General features: G+C 41.2%; 1 pseudogene; it reads left to right on the top strand.

Moving 5' to 3' along the window:
* Positions 1-862: 862 nt before the first annotated feature.
* On the top strand, positions 863-2,409 carry LOC125194964 (uncharacterized; annotated as a pseudogene).
* The last annotated feature ends 15,779 nt before the right edge of the window (positions 2,410-18,188 follow it).

Below are 18,188 nucleotides of genomic sequence, written 5' to 3'. Positions count from 1 at the left end.
AGTTCAAATAATATGGAAACGTACCATATGCTTTGGATCTGCAGTCACGTTTATAGGTACTCTACTAGAAGAAGTATGCATGCCACTAATGTTCAGTGAGAGTATGGCTAAAGGAGCTCAAATTGAATTATTTGTTGAGCATTCGTCAATTACTCAACAAAATAGTCATCATGTCATAAGTTACGATGTTGGTACGTCTACGAGAGCACAAGTACCAAGTTTCGCTGCAACACAAGATTTTGATGCTGGAGGCGTGCGTTTAGGGGACAGTGACAATTGTGATGTGGTTGATGACATTATAGGTCCTGATAAAGCCGACTTTCTTGATCCACCATCACCTTATGATTCAGAAGATGTAAACACTGTTAGTACAGACTCAGATGGTGATCCGTCAGATGATGATCCAGTTGGAGAAACAACAGTTGAAGAAATAGTGGATGGAGAAACAGCAGTTCAAGAAATAGTGGATGGAGAAACAACAGTTGGAAGAAGAGTAGTTCCACAGTTCCCACAGCGTGGAATGAACTATTTTCGCACCTTACCAGGTACATATGATAGTTTTGATCCAAAGAACTTTGAGGCTGCTAATCCTAGTGTGCATTATTGGAGTGAAAAAGATCCTAGCAATGTCGGTTTGCATTCCAAATTTAGAACGAAGTTGGAATTGAAGACCGCCGTGACTTTTTGGCATTTGGAAAAAATCCGACAATATACAGTTGCTGAAAGTAAAGGAAAGAGATGACATGCGGTTTGTAAGTACCCACAAGGAAATCCGAAAGATAAGTCATTACCGAAATGTTTGTGGGAGTGTCGAGCAACATTGAGAAAGCATGATGAACACTGGCAAATTAGAGTGTTTACCACTGCTCATACTTGTATGGGGGATCGCAATTATGATGGGCACGCCAATCTCGGGTCGTCCATGATAGCATTGAGTGTTCGACATCAGATAGAAAACGATCCTGCTTACAAGGTAAAAGCTATTGTGGCGGATATTGAAAATAGATTTCATGTGAAAGTTAGTTACAAGAAAGCATGGTATGCTCGAAGGACAACTATTGAGCTTGTATATGGTGGTTGGGAGTGGTCATTCAAAGTTTTACCGTCTTATTTGAATGAAATGCAGAGACAAAATCCTGGTACAATTGTCGAATGGTTGCATGATGACAGATTAAGCCGCGGTATGAACAAGGTTTTCAAGTACGTATTTTGGGCTTTTGGACCAGCTGTGGAGGCTTTTCAACTATGCAAACCAGTTTTAACAGTTGATGGAACTCATCTACGTGGACGATTCGAGGTAAAATTCTTATTGCCGTTGGATTTGATGCTAATAAGAAATGTTTGCCGGTTGCATTTGCCATTGTTGATGAGGAAACCAAAGAAAGTTGGAATTGGTTTATGGAACGCATAAGACTGCATGTAGCAAAGCATGAAATATGTGTAATTTCGGATAGGCATGTGTGAATCATAGATGCAATGAATTCTCCCATATGGAAAGAAGAACCTAAAGGTCATCACAGGTTTTGCTTGGTACATGTTAGAAAGAATGTTTTGCAGAATCACAAAGGTATCATGGTTAAAAGGTTGGTTTGGAAAATGGGTATTGCTACCAAAAAGCGCAAGTTTAAGAAAAGACGTCGTTTACTTAGAGACGTCAACAACGAGGCTTTGCAGTACCTTGATACTGTGGATAAAGAAAAATGGAATTTGGCGTATGACAATCACAAAAGATGGGGTGAGATGACCACTAATATGGTGGAATCTTACAACAACGTGTTGAGAGGCGCAAGAGAACTCCCAATCAAAGCTTGCATTGATATGACATTTTGGAGGACAATAGAATGGTTCAATCAGCGGTCAATTGCATCAACACAGTGTGCCACACCACTTACCCCGTGGGCGCATGAAAAGGTGTGCAAAAATGATGCAAAGGGTCAGTTACATAATGTAAGAGCACCAAGCACAATTCGAGGGATTTATGTGGTTCGAACACAACGTCGAGTTGGTGGAAAGGGTGGTAACAAGTGGAAGGTGAAGTATTTGGAGTCGAACTGCAAATGTCAAAAGCGGCAGATGTGGAGACTTCCGTGTTCACATGCAGCAGCAGTTGTGCGTTTTAGAAATGACAACATGTTATCGCTTGTTAACCCCGTATACCACACAAGTGTTTGGGTACACCAATATTCTGGGGTGTTCAATCCACTCAGACACCCAGATTATTGGGACGTGCCTGAATGGACTTTGCAGTATTCACGAAGACAGTTATTGCCTCGAAGTCGCTGTCGATACCGTACAACTAGGATTCCTAATCAGATGGATGTCCGTGAAGCCGACCAGCCACGAGCCCGACGCAAATGTAAAAGTTGTCGTCAACCTGGTCACGACAGGCGCAACTGCCCAACTTCTTGATTGTTTAGACTTATGTATTGAGTACTATTTGGATTTATGATGAATGTTTACTATTTGGACTTGTGGTATTTTATCTATAATTATGTATTGAATTATATTTGCATGCATTGTACTTTAGGTGGCTCTGCAGGGCATGTTATGAATGAAAACTGGTTTGAAAAAGTTTCTGATTTAAAACGCCATTGATGTTGGCGTTTTTCAAAAAAGGTACAGAGACGCCTTCTTGGTTGGCGTTTCTAGTCAGAATGTTCAACGCTCGTGTATGGGAAAAAAAAAGCGTAGTATAAAACGCCATTGAGGTTGGCGTTTTATAAAAAAGGTACAAAGACGCCATCCTGGTTGGCGTTTCTAGTCAGAATGTTTAACGCCCGTCTGCGAAAAAAAAAACGAAGTACAAAACGCCATTGAGGTTGGCGTGTTTTAAAAAAGGTACAACGACGCCAATTGAGTTGGCGTTTTTAAAAAGGGGTAACTGCTTTTAAAGTCACCAACTTTCCATGAATTCCGGTTTTTCCCACGAACTTTAAAAAGTTCGTGTAATGTCACAAACTTTATTGTTGGTTGTCATTTTCCCATGTCAGGTTTTCCTGTCTGATTCAAACTGTTCGTTTCCTATTAAGACAATGTCCAAATTCTTTTATCTTACTATCATTATCTTCGCCTTTGAAATAGCTTCGCGTGAGTACCTTGTACGCCTCAATCGGAACTCGGATGAAGAAGTTATGGCCATTTGATGAAGGCTGTGAACTTTGTGCGACCTTGTACTATCATAATGGCCATAACTTCTTCATCCGAGTGCCAATTGAGGCGTACAAGGTACCCACGCGAAGCTATTTCAAAGGCGGAGATAATGATAGTAAGATAAAAGAATTTGGACATTGTCTTAATAGGAAACGAACAGTTTGAATCAGACCGGAAAACCTGACGTGGGAAAATGACAACCGACAATAAAGTTCGTGACATTACACGAACTTTTTAAAGTTCGTGGGAAAAACCGGAATTCAGGGAAAGTTGGTGACTTTAAAAGCAGTTACCCCTTTTAAAAAAAGTTACGAAGACGCTATCCTGGTTGGCGTTTCTAGTCAGAATGTTTAACGCCCGTGTTCGGAAAAAAAAAACCGAAGTATAAAACGCCATTGAAGTTGGCGTTTTTAAAAATAAGGTACAAAGACGCCAATTTAGTTGGCGTTTTAAAGTTAAATTAATTAATAAAAAATAATTAATTAATTATAAACGCCAACTTCGTTGGCGTGTCTAAGAAAAAAATAAAAAAAAAGTTAAAAACGCCTATTTTATAGGCTTTTCTAGTCAGAATGTCCATACACAAAATACAACAAAAATCAATACAAGGAACAACTGCATAGTTCAACTACATAGGGTTTTTAAAAATTTGAAAACGCCAAATATAAAGAGTACACGATTCACAAACACGAAGATCAACTCAATAACCAAATAAAAATAGTTCTAGTTTAGTTCAATTGTCTCGCCTTCTCCGCATAAACAGACCCCAGATCCCCTTACCGATTGTGGAAGTAGGGATTCTAGAGGGAGGAGTATCTTGAACAACCATATTCTCTAAATCCACCCCGAAAAATTCATCTCGCACAGAAGACCGAGGTGGAGAATGGTAGACATCACTGAGACCAATATCTTCACCTGTTCCACCAGTATGGCTGACAGAATGCCGACCTCGAACTGCAGACTGAGGTGGAGGTGGAGGGACAAAATCTTCATCAGAATCATCTACTAGATGAGCATCCTGATGGAACTGGCAGAAGCGGTGTCTCATGGATTAACATAATTTAACAATTATTAATCACACCAATAAATCACATAATAATCAGATCTATTTAGCAGATTATTTAGACAAAATCTATTCGCGTAATTCTTACATGTATCATGCTCATAACTTGAATTAATCATGCTTTAAGAATATTGAAACCTAAAACATGTTTTTTTATGGAGCGGAAAAATACCTTATTAATTCTCCAAAGAATTGAAGATGGCTAGCTGCTTCTCCATGTGACGCTTTGAATACTAGACCACAAATCTTCTCTCTGGTTCCCGAACTGTACTCCGATATCAGTGTGGGCTGATCTCACCAGAATACTAGGACTTATATAAAGAAGAAGAAATCCTTTTGGGAATAGGAGTAGAATTTGAAATCCTCTTCAGCTAGAGGAGTCGAAATTTTCGAAAATTTTAGGTATAAAAATTGTGATATTCTGTCTCCTTTATTCTCCTATTTATATTAAGTTCCTTTTGGGCCCAGACAGGGATCTATGGAAGGTTTTGGATATGGGCTCATCCAATTTACTTTTTACTAATTAAATTGAACCCACAATTTAATATAAGTTGTAATTGGAGTGTTACGAGCAGCCACTACAGAAGTAATATTGAACTCTCCCCATCCAAATCCGAAATTACAAGTAATCCGGGTTTCCGTTTAACTTTCATTTCCCGCGCTTAAGATAAAAATGTCCATTAATTAATTAATGTCTGCTATGGACTTAATTAATTAACTTCTTATTAATTCCAAGAGTGGACTTTGCATGAAACGTTTATTTATTATTCATAGAGTAATCAAACTCCAACTAGCTAGGTTCCGAATAATAAAACCTTGTTTCGCGCTCTGATAAGTCGTATTCTAAGCCTTGGTTACTGGTCAGTATGTCGTGAAATGCATGTATTATCTGCAAAACAGTTGCTCAAGTGTGCAGGATTGAAGGATCCAAGTCAGTAGGAGACGATTCAGGTGACGCAAGTGAAAAGGGCGCCAGAAGGGTGCGATACTGACCAGGATGCATGCCAGATAAAAGGCTCGAGATGGAGAAGGAGGATAGCTGGGATGATCACTGACGAGGGCAAAAAGGTCAAAATGCGGGAGAAGTCTACCCTAAAAACAAGGGCAAGCCTCTCTATAAAAGAAACCACTTGGAGAGAGAGAAAGAGTTGAGTTCGCAGTTCGACAATCACACTTAGTAGAATTCTCTCTAGAAGATCGATCCTTCAGCATTATCCTACCTCTCGTTCCTCGCCACAGCCATGGTCAATTGACGTCCAAGAGTCTGCCGGAGAAGTCATCAGTCCGCCGTTCCAGCCAGTTGTCGAAGCAGTGTAGTAGTATCATCACCCGGAGTGGCAAAAACAATCTTAATCGCTTTCTTAGTTTAAAGTTTACTTGTTTTCATCGTTAGTTATTTGCAAACACTCATTTCTGTTGCTCTTTCGAAGTACTTTGTTATTTTCCAACATTTACATTATGAAGTTTCTATTTCGCATGTCACTTTGGTTCGAGTTTGCTTCATTCTGCCCTAGGAAAGTTAGATCTAGTGATTGCTTTTAATTTCTGAGTGCTTTCTTATCTGGAGTTGTTGATTCGAAGTTGTAACTATGTTTAGTCAAGTTTTTGTGCATGAGTTTCTTTTCTGCGCCGTGATTACCACCTTGCATGTCAGTCAGTAGAAGTAAAGTTGCAGTTTTACCGTTTAATTTAAGTTTAAGCATTTTAATCGATGGATCTTGAGTTTGAATTTATGAATCTGAAGTTTTAGTTATGGTGTCTGTGTTCATATGATTTTTGTCAATACTTGGTGAGGAAGAAAACGTCAAAATCAACTTTATTGGACCACTTTTACTTTTAAGTTACTTTTGCTTTTGTTCCCTACTTTTCAGATGTACTATCCAGACCTGTCAGAAAGCCCCCAGCCATCAGATATACCTTGTTGTCTAAATTTCCCCTTTTAGTAACTGTCCACTTTTCATATGTCTCTGATACACCTTGTCCCCTATTTTCACGAACACTCCCACATGTCTGTTATTTTCCCGCCTACTAGTCAGTAGAGTACCACCTTTATTTCCTGTCTAGGTAAAATCTCAACCCAAGCGTGGTAGCTAACCAAAACACCCAGGAAAGTCACCACAGTTATCAAAACGTGTCCATCCTCGTGGGATTCGACCCTTACCTCCATTATACTAGCCAGTAGAAGTGGGTTGAGGAAATTTGTTTGAAGCCAGGTCTCGGTTATCGTACCAACGACTCAGCTGGGTCGGGAATCTCTTCCTGATCAGTTGGATACACTCCAATTACATACGAAAACCAAAGGGAAAGAAACCTGAACCGTCAAAATGGCGCCGTTGCCGGGGATGGATGGCGTTCATACCTGTTATTGTGTGTGATCTTTTTGGTGTACATACTGTTTATAATTTTTCTTTTCTTTTTGTTTTCAGTTTATGAGAAGTGGCTCGGCTCCTGGCCAGTGGAGACCAAGGATACTTACCCGAGGAACAATACTTGTTACCACTCGTTCTGGCCTGTCGACAGCACTGTCCGACCTAGGCACGAGTAGCGACGAAGAAAAAGAGGAGCTAGAGTACCAACTCCCGGAGCTTCCACCGCAGCCAGTAAGAACACTAGTGAGGATGGCTGACCATGGTGAGGACGATCCCGAGCTCGCAACACTTACCGCGCACGCCGACGGAGATCCCCCACAAGCCATAGTGGTCACCCCAGGCCAGACCGCCTGTGATGTGAAACCCCACGTTATCGCAATCTTACCGACTTACTGTGGGAAGAGCTACGAGGGACCATACGAATTCTTAAATGAGTTCTGCAAAATCTGTAAGGCACAGAGGCGGCCAGCAGGAGCGAGCGAGGACGATTACAGACTGAAAGCCCTACCTTTTGTCCTGAAGGGAGAGGCCAACACTTGGTTCATGCGCCTGCCAGCCGACTCTATCAATACATGGGCTGATTTCAAGTCAGTTTTCCTAGCTGAGTTTTTCCCGTCTTCGAAGACGAGTGCATTGAAGAGGAAAATATCGTGCATAAGGCAAGAGTATGATGAAACCCTGAGCGAGTATTGGGAGAAGTACATGAGCCTTCTGGAGTCATGCCCCAACCATCGCATGAAGGAGATAGAGGTGCACCACACCTTCTATGAAGGGATGAACAAGGAAACCAAGGATCTGGCGAATTCATCATCTGGAGGCGATTTCACCCAGTTGAGAGTAAGTGAAGCCAAGAAGGTGTTACGCAAGCTGTTGAACGCGAAGAAGACGTACGACAACGCGAGAGATGGGTACAGCAGAGAAAGGGTAGCGAGTGCTTCGGCTACTGACCAGGAAGAACGGATGGACTTGAAGATGGAGGAATTAAAGAAGGAATTGCTGACTGCAATCAAACAGAACACTCCACCACCTTCTCCAACTGGAGGCCAAGAAGCCCCAGCACTACCATATGATCAGCCGGACAACTCGCTGGATGTGGAGCAAGCAAATGCCGCAGGATACTACAATTCCAACGGCAATTGGATTCCGGGAAAACAAAGGGATGCACCGTGGAGGGACCACCAAAATTTCCGATGGGGAGATGGAAATCAGAATCAGAACCAAAATCAGGCTCCAAATCAACCCAACCCCCAACAGAACCAATATCCCAACCGCGGACCAACAAACCCTGACTACCAGTCTAACTGGGTAGGAAGGAACCAGCATCCTCAGAACCAAAACTCTCAAAACCAGAACCCGAACCCTACTTATGTGCCACCCCATCAGCGAAACTCTCTAAACCAAAACCAGAACCAAAACCAGAACCAGAACCAATTTAACCCAGGGCCTCAACATAACACCCACCACCAAAACCAAAGTCAGTACCAGCACAACCACGACCAGTATAACCCTCCTGCCCAGTATAACCCTCCTGCCCAGTATAACCAGTACCCACCGAACCAAAACCAACAAAATTTCTCAGGCTACCAATCAAACCCACCACCTCAGTATAATCAGCACCAGAGCTCAAACCAATTCCATCAGCCAAACAGGTCGAGGAGGTCTATGGAGGACATGATGGGGGAGATGCTTGCCTCGCAGCAAAGCATTAAAAATGACTTGCAGTCCAGTAATGAAACAATGCAAGGAACGCAAAGTGCCCAGAAGGAGCATAGTGCAAACATGGATATGATGAACAGGCAGTTGGCCCAGCTCGCTAACTCGGTGGGCGAAATGAAAGGGAACTCAGGAAAACTCCCATCTAGTCCATGTACCGGAAAAGGCAAATGTGAGCAAGATTACGCTGCGTTCCGGAACAGCCTATGATGGACCTCAGCTCAAGATGTTGGGGAATCTAATAGAGAAAGGGTGCTGAGCGACACCATCTCAGCGGAAGAGCTCAAGAGGCCTCTGCCTCAGATGGAGGATCCATTTTTTCTAAACAAGGAGCCTACCGTGGAAGGAAAGGAGGGAGAAACACAACCTGGAAATGAGCAGCCGAGAGGAGTGATGCCTACATCGGAACCTCCAACCCAGGAGAAGCCAAAGGGAATTCCACAAGGACTGACTGGAGAGGCTAAGGGAGAAAAACCGTTTCCATATCGGTTTGTGACGAAGAGGAAGAAAGAAAACTCTGTAGATTTCATGTCGATCTTTGGGAAGCTGGATGTCACCATACCATTCCTCCAAGCCGTGAGACTGCCCCCTCTGGGGAAGTTTATAAAGGAGTTCATAGCCGGGAAGGCCCAGGAGGATGGAAAGATCATGGTGGAGGGAATAGCGTCAGCCATTGTACAGGAGAAGCTACCACCCAAGAGAGCCGACCCAGGTATGTTTACCCTACCCAAAACAATTGGAGATGTGAAAATCGAGCATGCAATGTGTGATCTAGGAGCATCTATCAATGTTATGCCGTTATCCATTTATAATCGGTTAAAGGGGGTAAAATTGTCGAATACTAGGGTGTTGATCCAACTGGCTGATAGGTCATGTATCAATCCTGAGGGTGTGTTAGAAAATGTATTGGTCAGGATACAGAACTTTACTTATCCCACTGATTTTTATGTCATTAAAATGAGTGAACCAGAAGCTAGGGAATCTAGCGGGATATTGTTAGGAAGACCATTTTTAGGAACGGCTAAAACAATTGTGGATATGGCCGAGGGGACAATATGCATTGACTTTAATGGTGAGAAATTTGTCTTTGACATCAATGAAGCCATGAAAAAACCAATAGATTCTGAAAATCTATGTTATGTTGATGTAATTGACCCCTTAGTCCAAGAATTTCTTGAGACCGAATTATTGCAGGAAAAGCTCCAAGCCTTGGATGTGTATGCCCAGGTTGATGTGGGAGCAGCTGCATGTTGTGATCTGATCAGTAGCCGGGGGTTAACTGACGAAGAGATCGAAGAAGCAATTACGGAATTCTGTCAGAAGTCAGAACTAGCAGGATCTGTAGGGGCCGTGGTATCGGCCAGTATGGAGGAAAAATCAGATGCTGAACAAGAACAAGAGGATGATTCAAAGAAGAACCCTCTACCTACAGACACACTAAAGTGGACGACGCCCACAACCGGTCTACTAAAACAAAGACTTAGACTTTGTTAAGTTAACTTATACATTTAAACATGCATTAACATCCATTAAATGTAAAACATAACAACATTATGACAAAATTAATCTGTTTTATTCATTGGAAAATAAAATAAGAGTTTTACAGTATTCAATCACTCGAAACGTGATTTCTAGTATACAAACTCTAACAATCTCCCACTTATACTCAAAACACTTTCGAGTATACAAAATGTGCTAACATCTAATTGTCCCACTTATACTAAAAGCGGATTGAGGTCTTGAATTAGTCGAACACCCATTCCTTCAACTTGGCTCTCATACGGCTTTACCGCTAATGCCTTCGTGAAAGGATCTGCCAGGTTGTTTTCTGACTCAATCTTGACCACTTTTATGTCTCCTCTCTGCACTATATCTCGAATGATATGATACTTCCTCTCTATGTGCTTGCTCGCTTTATGAGCCCGTGGTTCCCTCGAATTTGCCACAGCACCAGAATTGTCACAATAAATGGTGATGCTCTTGGGAAAATTCGCAACCACACCTAAGTCCAGAAGGAAGTTCTTAAGCCATACAGCCTCTTTTGCAGCCTCCGAATCGGCCACATACTCGGCTTCCATGGTAGAGTCTGCAATGCATTTCTGCTTTACACTCTTCCAAATTACAGCTCCACCTCCTAAGGTAAACAAATATCCGGAAGTTGATTTTCTCGAATCTACATCAGCTTGAAAATCTGAATCTGTATATCCTAAAGGACAGAGCTCTGCTGCATTGTAAACTAGAACATAGTCCTTAGTCCGATTAAGGTACTTGAGTATGTTCTTTACGGCAGTCCAATGTCCTTGGCCGGGATTTGATTGATATCTTGCTACCCTGCCAACTGCAAAGCAAATATCAGGTCTAGTACAAAGTATAGCATACATGAGACTACCAACTGTCGAGGCATATGGTATTCTTCTCATCTCTGCTATCTCAGATGCTGTCTTAGGACACATCTCTTGAGATAAATGGATGTCATGTCTAAAAGGTAGGAAACCTTTCTGGCATCTTGCATGCTAAAGCGTCTAAGTACTGTGTTGATGTAAGATTCTTGTGATAAGCACAACGTTCTCTTTGCACGGTTCCTAAGAACCTTGATACCGAGAATGTGTCCCGCATCACCCATATCTTTCATCTCGAACTAGCTGGACAACCAAGTTCCACTGATGACAACATCTTTTTATTGTTTCCAATTAGAAGAATGTCATCTACATACAAAATTAAGAACACAACATTTCCCTTTTCAACCTTCTTATACACGCAGATTTCATTAGGGCATTTTTCGAATCCAAACTTTTGTACGGTTTGATTGAAACACTGGTTCCATGATCTAGATGCTTGCTTGAGGCCATAAATGGCCTTCTTAAGCTTCCAAACCATGTGTTCCTTGCCCTTTATCACATAACCTTCGGGTTGTTCCATGTAGATGGTCTCCTCAAGACTTCCGTTTAAAAACACAGTCTTAACGTCCACCTGCTATACTTCCCAATCCATGTAAGCTGATATAGACAAAAGTATACGGATCGATTTGAGCATGGCCACTGGGGAGAAGGTCTCATCGTAATCGATGCCTTCCTTTTGGGTATACCCCTTAGCCACTAGTCTTGCCTTGAAGACTTTAACTCGTCCATCGGGTCCACGTTTACGTTTGTATATCCACTTGCTTCCAATGGCAGTACAACCTTCGGGTAGGACAGACAAATCATAGACGTCTTTGTCCACCATTGATTGTAGTTCCGAATCCATTGCTTTCACCCATTCGCAATGATCGACATCTGTCTGCGTCTCTGCAAGATTCCAGGGATCAAGTACATTGCTGTCCGAGGAGTGATCCATACACTCTCCCAAACCGATGTATCTTTCGGGCTTGTGAGAGATCCTCCCACTGCGACGCGGCACTACAACATCTTGAGTATTAGTTGAAATTTCTGGAATTGTTGTTACACTAGGTAATTGTTCTTGGTTAATGGAAGTTGTGACTTGAGTCAGCTCTTCAAGAGCTATCTCACTGCTGGACTTATGATTCATTACAAAGTCTTCCTCTAAGAATGTGGCATGAGTGCTCACAATTACTTTCTGATCTTGGAGACTATAGAATTCATAAGCTTTCGTTCCTCTAGGGTAACCTATAAACACACAAACCTCCGTCCTAGATTCCAGCTTAGTTGGATCCTTTTCCAATATATGGGCCAGACACCCCCACACTCTGAGATATTCCAGATTGGGCTTTCGCCCATTCCACAACTCATATGGGGTAGTAGGAACTGATTTAGAAGGTAAGTTGTCTAAGAGATAGTTTGCTGATTGCAAAGCATGCCCCCAAAACGAAATAGGTAACCGTGCATAATCTCATCATCGAGCGGACCATATTCAATAAGGTCCTGTTCCTTCTTTCAGCTACGCCATTCTGCTGGGGTGTGTCCGGCGCAGTCGTTTGGGATTGAATTCCCGCCACTGATAAGTAATCCAAAAACTCGACACTTAGGTATTCGCCTCCGCGATCAGATCGTAGGCATTTGATACTCTTACCATGATGCGTCTCTACTCTATCCTTAAACTCCTTGATCTTGTCAAAAATTTCAGACTTGTAGCGCATCAAATAGATGTATCCAATTTTTGAGAAGTCATCTATAAAGGTGACGAAATATCGAAAACTGCCCCTTGCCTCGGTTGACATTGGTCCACACACATTAGTATGAATGAGCTCAAATACTTCCTTGGCCCTATTCCCCTTTGACCTAAAAGGTCTCTTAGTCATCTTGCCTTCGAGACAAGATTCACACTTCGAAAATGGTTCCTTCTCAAGACCTTTGATAAGATCTTGATCAACCATTGCATGAATTCTTCTTGCATTAGCATGACCAATTCTAAGGTGCCATAAGTACGTTTCATTCATTGAACTTGAAGGTTCTTTTCTTTTCATAGAAATTTTCGATGTAGCATTGAGTTCTAATTTACGTTGATTAAATTGTGTAGAAGTGATTGTGTACAGATTATTTTCCATGATACCACGACAGATATAAGAGCCATCTTTCTTAATAACGCAATTGTCATTAAAAGAAATCGGATATCCATCAAAAGACAATTTAGAAACTGAAATTAAATTTCTTCTAAAAGAAGGTATCAACAAAATATTCTTCAAAATCAAAAATCTATCACTAGAAAAACGTAAATAAACGTCTCCCACTGCAACGGCCGCCACTTTCGTAGCGTCGCCCAGCTGGACTTCGATCTCACTATCATGTAACCGTCTTGTCACCTGCATTAAGTCAGGATCAAAACATATATGATCAGTTGCTCCAGTATCAATAACCCAAGTATGAGTAGATGTCGAAGCCAAACATGACTCGACTACTAGAGCATGGTGCATACCTATAGCCTTGCCCTTTTTAGGACAATCTGGCTTCCATTGACCTTTTTCTCCACATTTGAAGCACTTTCCAGTAGGCTTCTTGTCACCCCGCTGCTTCTTCTTTCCCTTAGCATTCTAAGCTGCCACTTGGTTCGGTGCCTTTTTCTTTCCTTTTCTAGGCTTAGAGCCAGAGGAATTAGGCGCCAAACTCAGCATAGCTACCTTAGCTTGAACCATAAGGTCCTCCGCCGACTGAAGTTCAGTCAGCAGCTCTGCCAAAGTGTAATTCCGCTTGTTCATCTCGAAATTGAGCTGGAACTGTTGGAAGGTAGGGGGAAGACTTTGAAGGATTATAGTAACCTGGGACTCAGGATCGATCGTCCCTCCCAAAACCCCAATCTGGTTGAGGTGACTCATCATCTCGAGGACGTGTTGCCTCACTGACGAGCCTTCCTTCATAGTCTTCGTCATGATACTCCGAAAGGCTTGAGACTTAGCCGTTCGATTCTGAGTAGCAAAAAGATTTGCGAGATTTGTCATAATCTCGGCGGCAGTTTCCATGGCAGAATGTTGATGCTTGAGTACTGATGACATAGAAGCCAACATGTAGCACTTAGCCATCTCATTCGCCTTATGCCACCGTCTATGCGCATCCCACAATGCTTGAGCGGCATTAGCTGCCGGCACAGCTGGGCGTGGAGTAGTGAGCACAAACTTGTACTCTTCGGCTGTGAGAACGATATCCAAGTTTTATTGCACTGCAAACAGAAGAATTTACTATTTGTCATAAACTTATGTAAGGAAATTGAGTAGATTAACCATAAAACTTTTCAAAATCTTACAACAGCAAAATTAATAAATTGTATCCTCCTCTGGAGGTTAATACGCATTAAAATTTTGACAATATTACTGGTCAGAACACCGACACATCAATTGCATCCTCCTCTGGAGGTTAATATGCCTAATGTTGCCTAAGCACGACCATCAGATTTAGCATTACAGAATTTTATTTCTACAACACACTCCCATAACAATGTTCATGTGCTGATAACAAAACCAAGCTATCTCATAAATTTTGATTGAACCCTGAAACTCGCAGTTCCTTAGGATTATTGTCCCCACTCTGCAGGTGGCAATAATATTAGGAACCACTTTCTAGTTCATTCTATTTATTATGTGAGAAGTCCGCCCTTATGAACTTGTTGTTTTCGTAGGATTATTGTCCCTACTCTGTAGGTGGCGATAATATTAGAAAATCAACTTCACAAAATTGGCAGTCCAACCGATGGAGACCATATATAAACTTTTAGTTCATAATTATCGCTTAGATATTTGGGTTATGGTTTTTCATTAATTATCCTTTAGCCTTAAGGAAGATTAAGACTAATTAAATTCTGTTGGTATTTAATTGACTGGATAATTAAATCTTTTATTATCTTTAGTATCTTAGTTTAGGAATTTATTAATCTAGAATTTAATTCTTATTCATGTCATACTATAAGATATATCTAGAATAACGTACATTATTTATAATCTTAATTAGACATGAAATATTAAATTCATATAACTTCCAAGTTCAAGATTAGGAAGAAAATAATTTTATATTATTTAATGTGGTCTTATATATATCTATCTTATTTATAGATTCTAGATATATATTATAATTAGGAAACTATTAAATTATTCTCATCTATATCATCTAGGATATAAAATATTCATAGATATAGAAAATAATCAAAATATTCCTAAAATCTAGGGAAATCTTCGCAAAAAATATTATTTTATTAAATAATATTATTTTTAATGATATCTTTTAATTTATGAATTAAATAATCATTAAATAATCTTTCATCGTTATCTCGTTGTTCGAGGTTTGCACGAATCAACGATGACGAAGATTCACCGGAGATAAGTTCGCCGGATCGGCGAGTTTGCCGTCCGGCCTTCGTCGGCAGGCCGCGCCCGGAGGCGCGCTGCTTCCTCTTCCCTTTCTCCCGGTGAATTACCGCCGAGACACTCCCTCCGTCGACATCAAACCAGAAAAGCGGCCGGAGCTGCACCTTTCCGGCGAACTCCCACTGCCCGGCGGCCTCGCGCACACCAGCAGCCGCCGTTCTCGGCATGGCTGCTCTTGGTCGTGCGCCGCTAGGGCTGGGCGACTAGGGTTAGGGTTCTTGCGACTTTTTCCGGTGGCATCGCCGCCTTGTTGCAACGTCGACAGCCTTTGCGCCGTCAGCTTCGAGGAGGACCGGCACCACGGTCTCGACGGCGGCATGGATGAGCCCATGCTCGTGTTCACGTCGTCGTGTGATCGCATCGATCCTTCCTCGATCGGCGCATTTTCCAGGTAGAACCGGGACCGGCGTTGGTTCTCCGACGGTGCGCACGAGACCATTCTCGTCAGCGCATCGCCGGTCGATCGCCTTCCTAGCTCCCACTCAATCGACACGTTCGTCGAATTCGTTCGGGCGCCGCCTAGGGTTTTGAAGCTACTTGGGATGTGACAGTACAAGTGTAGTGTGTGTGTAGTGTTGCGATATTCAAATAAGGCAGGTTCCCCAGATCCAGCAAGTCCACTAGATCACTTGGTCTAGGAACTCGTAGGTTGTGCGGAATCCCGGTCGTCGGACACACAAGTACTTCCCCACTTCAAAAACCCTCAACCACTTTACTAAACCTAGTATAGGGAAGTAGGGATCGATCCCACAGAGAAGGATGCGTAAGACTCGTAATCAAGGATTTAGGAGTATTTTTGGTGTTGGCTGCTGCCACGCATTTTCTTGGGTTGAGGAAAATTAAAATTAACTTGACTTGGGAATATTAGAAAGAAACTTAACCTAACAGCTAGACCTAGGAGAAAATTCTACGGTGGGACCACATCTAAGAAAAAGCAGAGTACGACTGGAAAGTGGCAGAATAACTAACTATCGTACTAACTGACAGTGACATCGTCTTCTACAACCAAATTCGCATAAAACTTCTTGAGAAAACACATAAGCAAATCAAAAACAGGGCTACTAACTTGAAATCAAATCTATGCATAAATAACGAAGAACTTAACAGATCTGCATACCTAGACGAAGTGAAATAGAAAACAAAGGAAATAAAACAAGTCTATCAACTACTGTTTCTTTCACACGCCAAAACCAACTTCAGACGCTAAATCCACTCCGGATCCAAGCATCCGACACGGACTCCAAACAAAAGAAATTCTCCATCACGCCAGATTTACAAATTTAAGCTCCGAACACTCAATCAACCACAGATCTGTCACCAAATTCCACATCAAACACCTCAATAACGAAATAAGCAGAGATCGACATAGCAATTTAAGAATTACGCTAACAGCAGAGAGATCTAAGCAAAATAACTTGAAATTAAACAGCTAAACTCAGATCCATGAGCGATAAGCAGTTAAACATCATCAACATCAAAGTCGACTCCCAAAAGTGAAGTTCGACGGTGGAAACTAGCAAAAACAGCTGAAATTAAAACAATTGTATCTTCGCCCTCACTAGGACGGTGTTACCAAAGTCGAGATCTTTAGAAAGTACCCCCCCTATCACGATTATCCCCAGAATTTTTCCCAAGTGTGTGTGTAAATGTATGAGCTAAGAAGAGTAAAAAACTATAATTTATCCGAATTATTAATCACATGGATTAACATAATTTAACAATTATTAATCACACCAATAAATCACATAATAATCAGATCTATTTAACAGATTATTTAGACAAAACATGTATCATGCTCATGACTTGAATTAATCATGCTTTAAGAATATTGAAACCTAAAACATGCTTTTCTACGGAGCGGAAAAATACCTTATTAATTCTCCAAAGAATTGAAGATGGCTAGCTGCTTCTCCACGTAACGCTTTGAATACTAGACCACAAATCTTCTCTATGGTTCTCAAACTGTACTCCGATATCAGTGTGGACTGATCTCACCAGAATACTAGAACTTAAATAAAGAAGACAAAAGAAATCCTTTTGGGAATAGGAGTAGAATTCAAAATCCTCTTCAACTAGAGGAGTCGAAATTTTCGAAAATTTTAGGTATAAAAATTGTGATATTCTGTCTCCTTTATTCTCCTATTTATTTTAAGTTCCTTTTGGGCCCAGACAGGGATCTATGGAAGGTTTTGGATATGGGCTCATCCAATTTACTTTTTACTAATTAAATTGAACCCACAATTTAATATAAGTTGTAATTGGAGTGTTACGAGCAGCCACTACAGAAGTAATATTGAACTCTCCCCATCCAAATCCGAAATTACAAGTAATCCGGGTTTCCATTTAACTTTCATTTCCCGCGCTTAAGATAAAAATGTCCATTAATTAATTAATATCTGCTATGGACTTAATTAATTAACTTCTTATTAATTCCAAGAGTGGACTTAGCATGAAACGCTTATTTATTATTCATAGAGTAATCAAACTCCAACTAGCTAGGTTCCGAATAATAAAACCTTGTTTCGCTCCTCTTGAGGACATTATCAAGCGAGACTCAGCTCGCGCACGATTCAATATAATAGCAATCCTAGCACCGCTAGATATTGATCACCACTACCCAATATATCAGGATCATTGGGTTACGAAAAACCCGCACCATTTGATAAGTCAAAGTAATGCATAATCAATACCGTATGCTCAATGCTAACCTACATTGATTAAGAAACAAATATTTATCAAGACCTCACCTTTCAGTAGATAGCATAAGGACAAGTCTTGCTGTTAGATCCGTTCAGTGCTATACCACACCAATGTCATCTTATTTCAGTAAGGCTTAGAAATATGCGGACTGACATTGCAACCTTTCTCAATGGATAGTCAAATTCCAACTAGGTTGTGAAATTCATCTTTTTCTTTGTTTAGAACTGACCGTGTTACCTTAAAGTGGACGACGCCCACAACCGGTCTACTAAAACAAAGACTTAGACTTTGTTAAGTTAACTTATACATTTAAACATGCATTAACATCCATTAAATGTAAAACATAACAACATTATTAATCTGTTTTATTCATTGAAAAATAAAATAA

The sequence above is a fragment of the Salvia hispanica genome, chromosome 4, assembly GCF_029641045.1.
Source record: "Salvia hispanica isolate PSC_SH4W2 chromosome 4, Shi_PSC_v1, whole genome shotgun sequence".
NCBI lineage: Eukaryota > Viridiplantae > Streptophyta > Magnoliopsida > Lamiales > Lamiaceae > Salvia > Salvia hispanica.
Note: the sequence above shows the minus strand (reverse complement) of the source record. Positions and strands in the feature narration are given on the sequence as shown.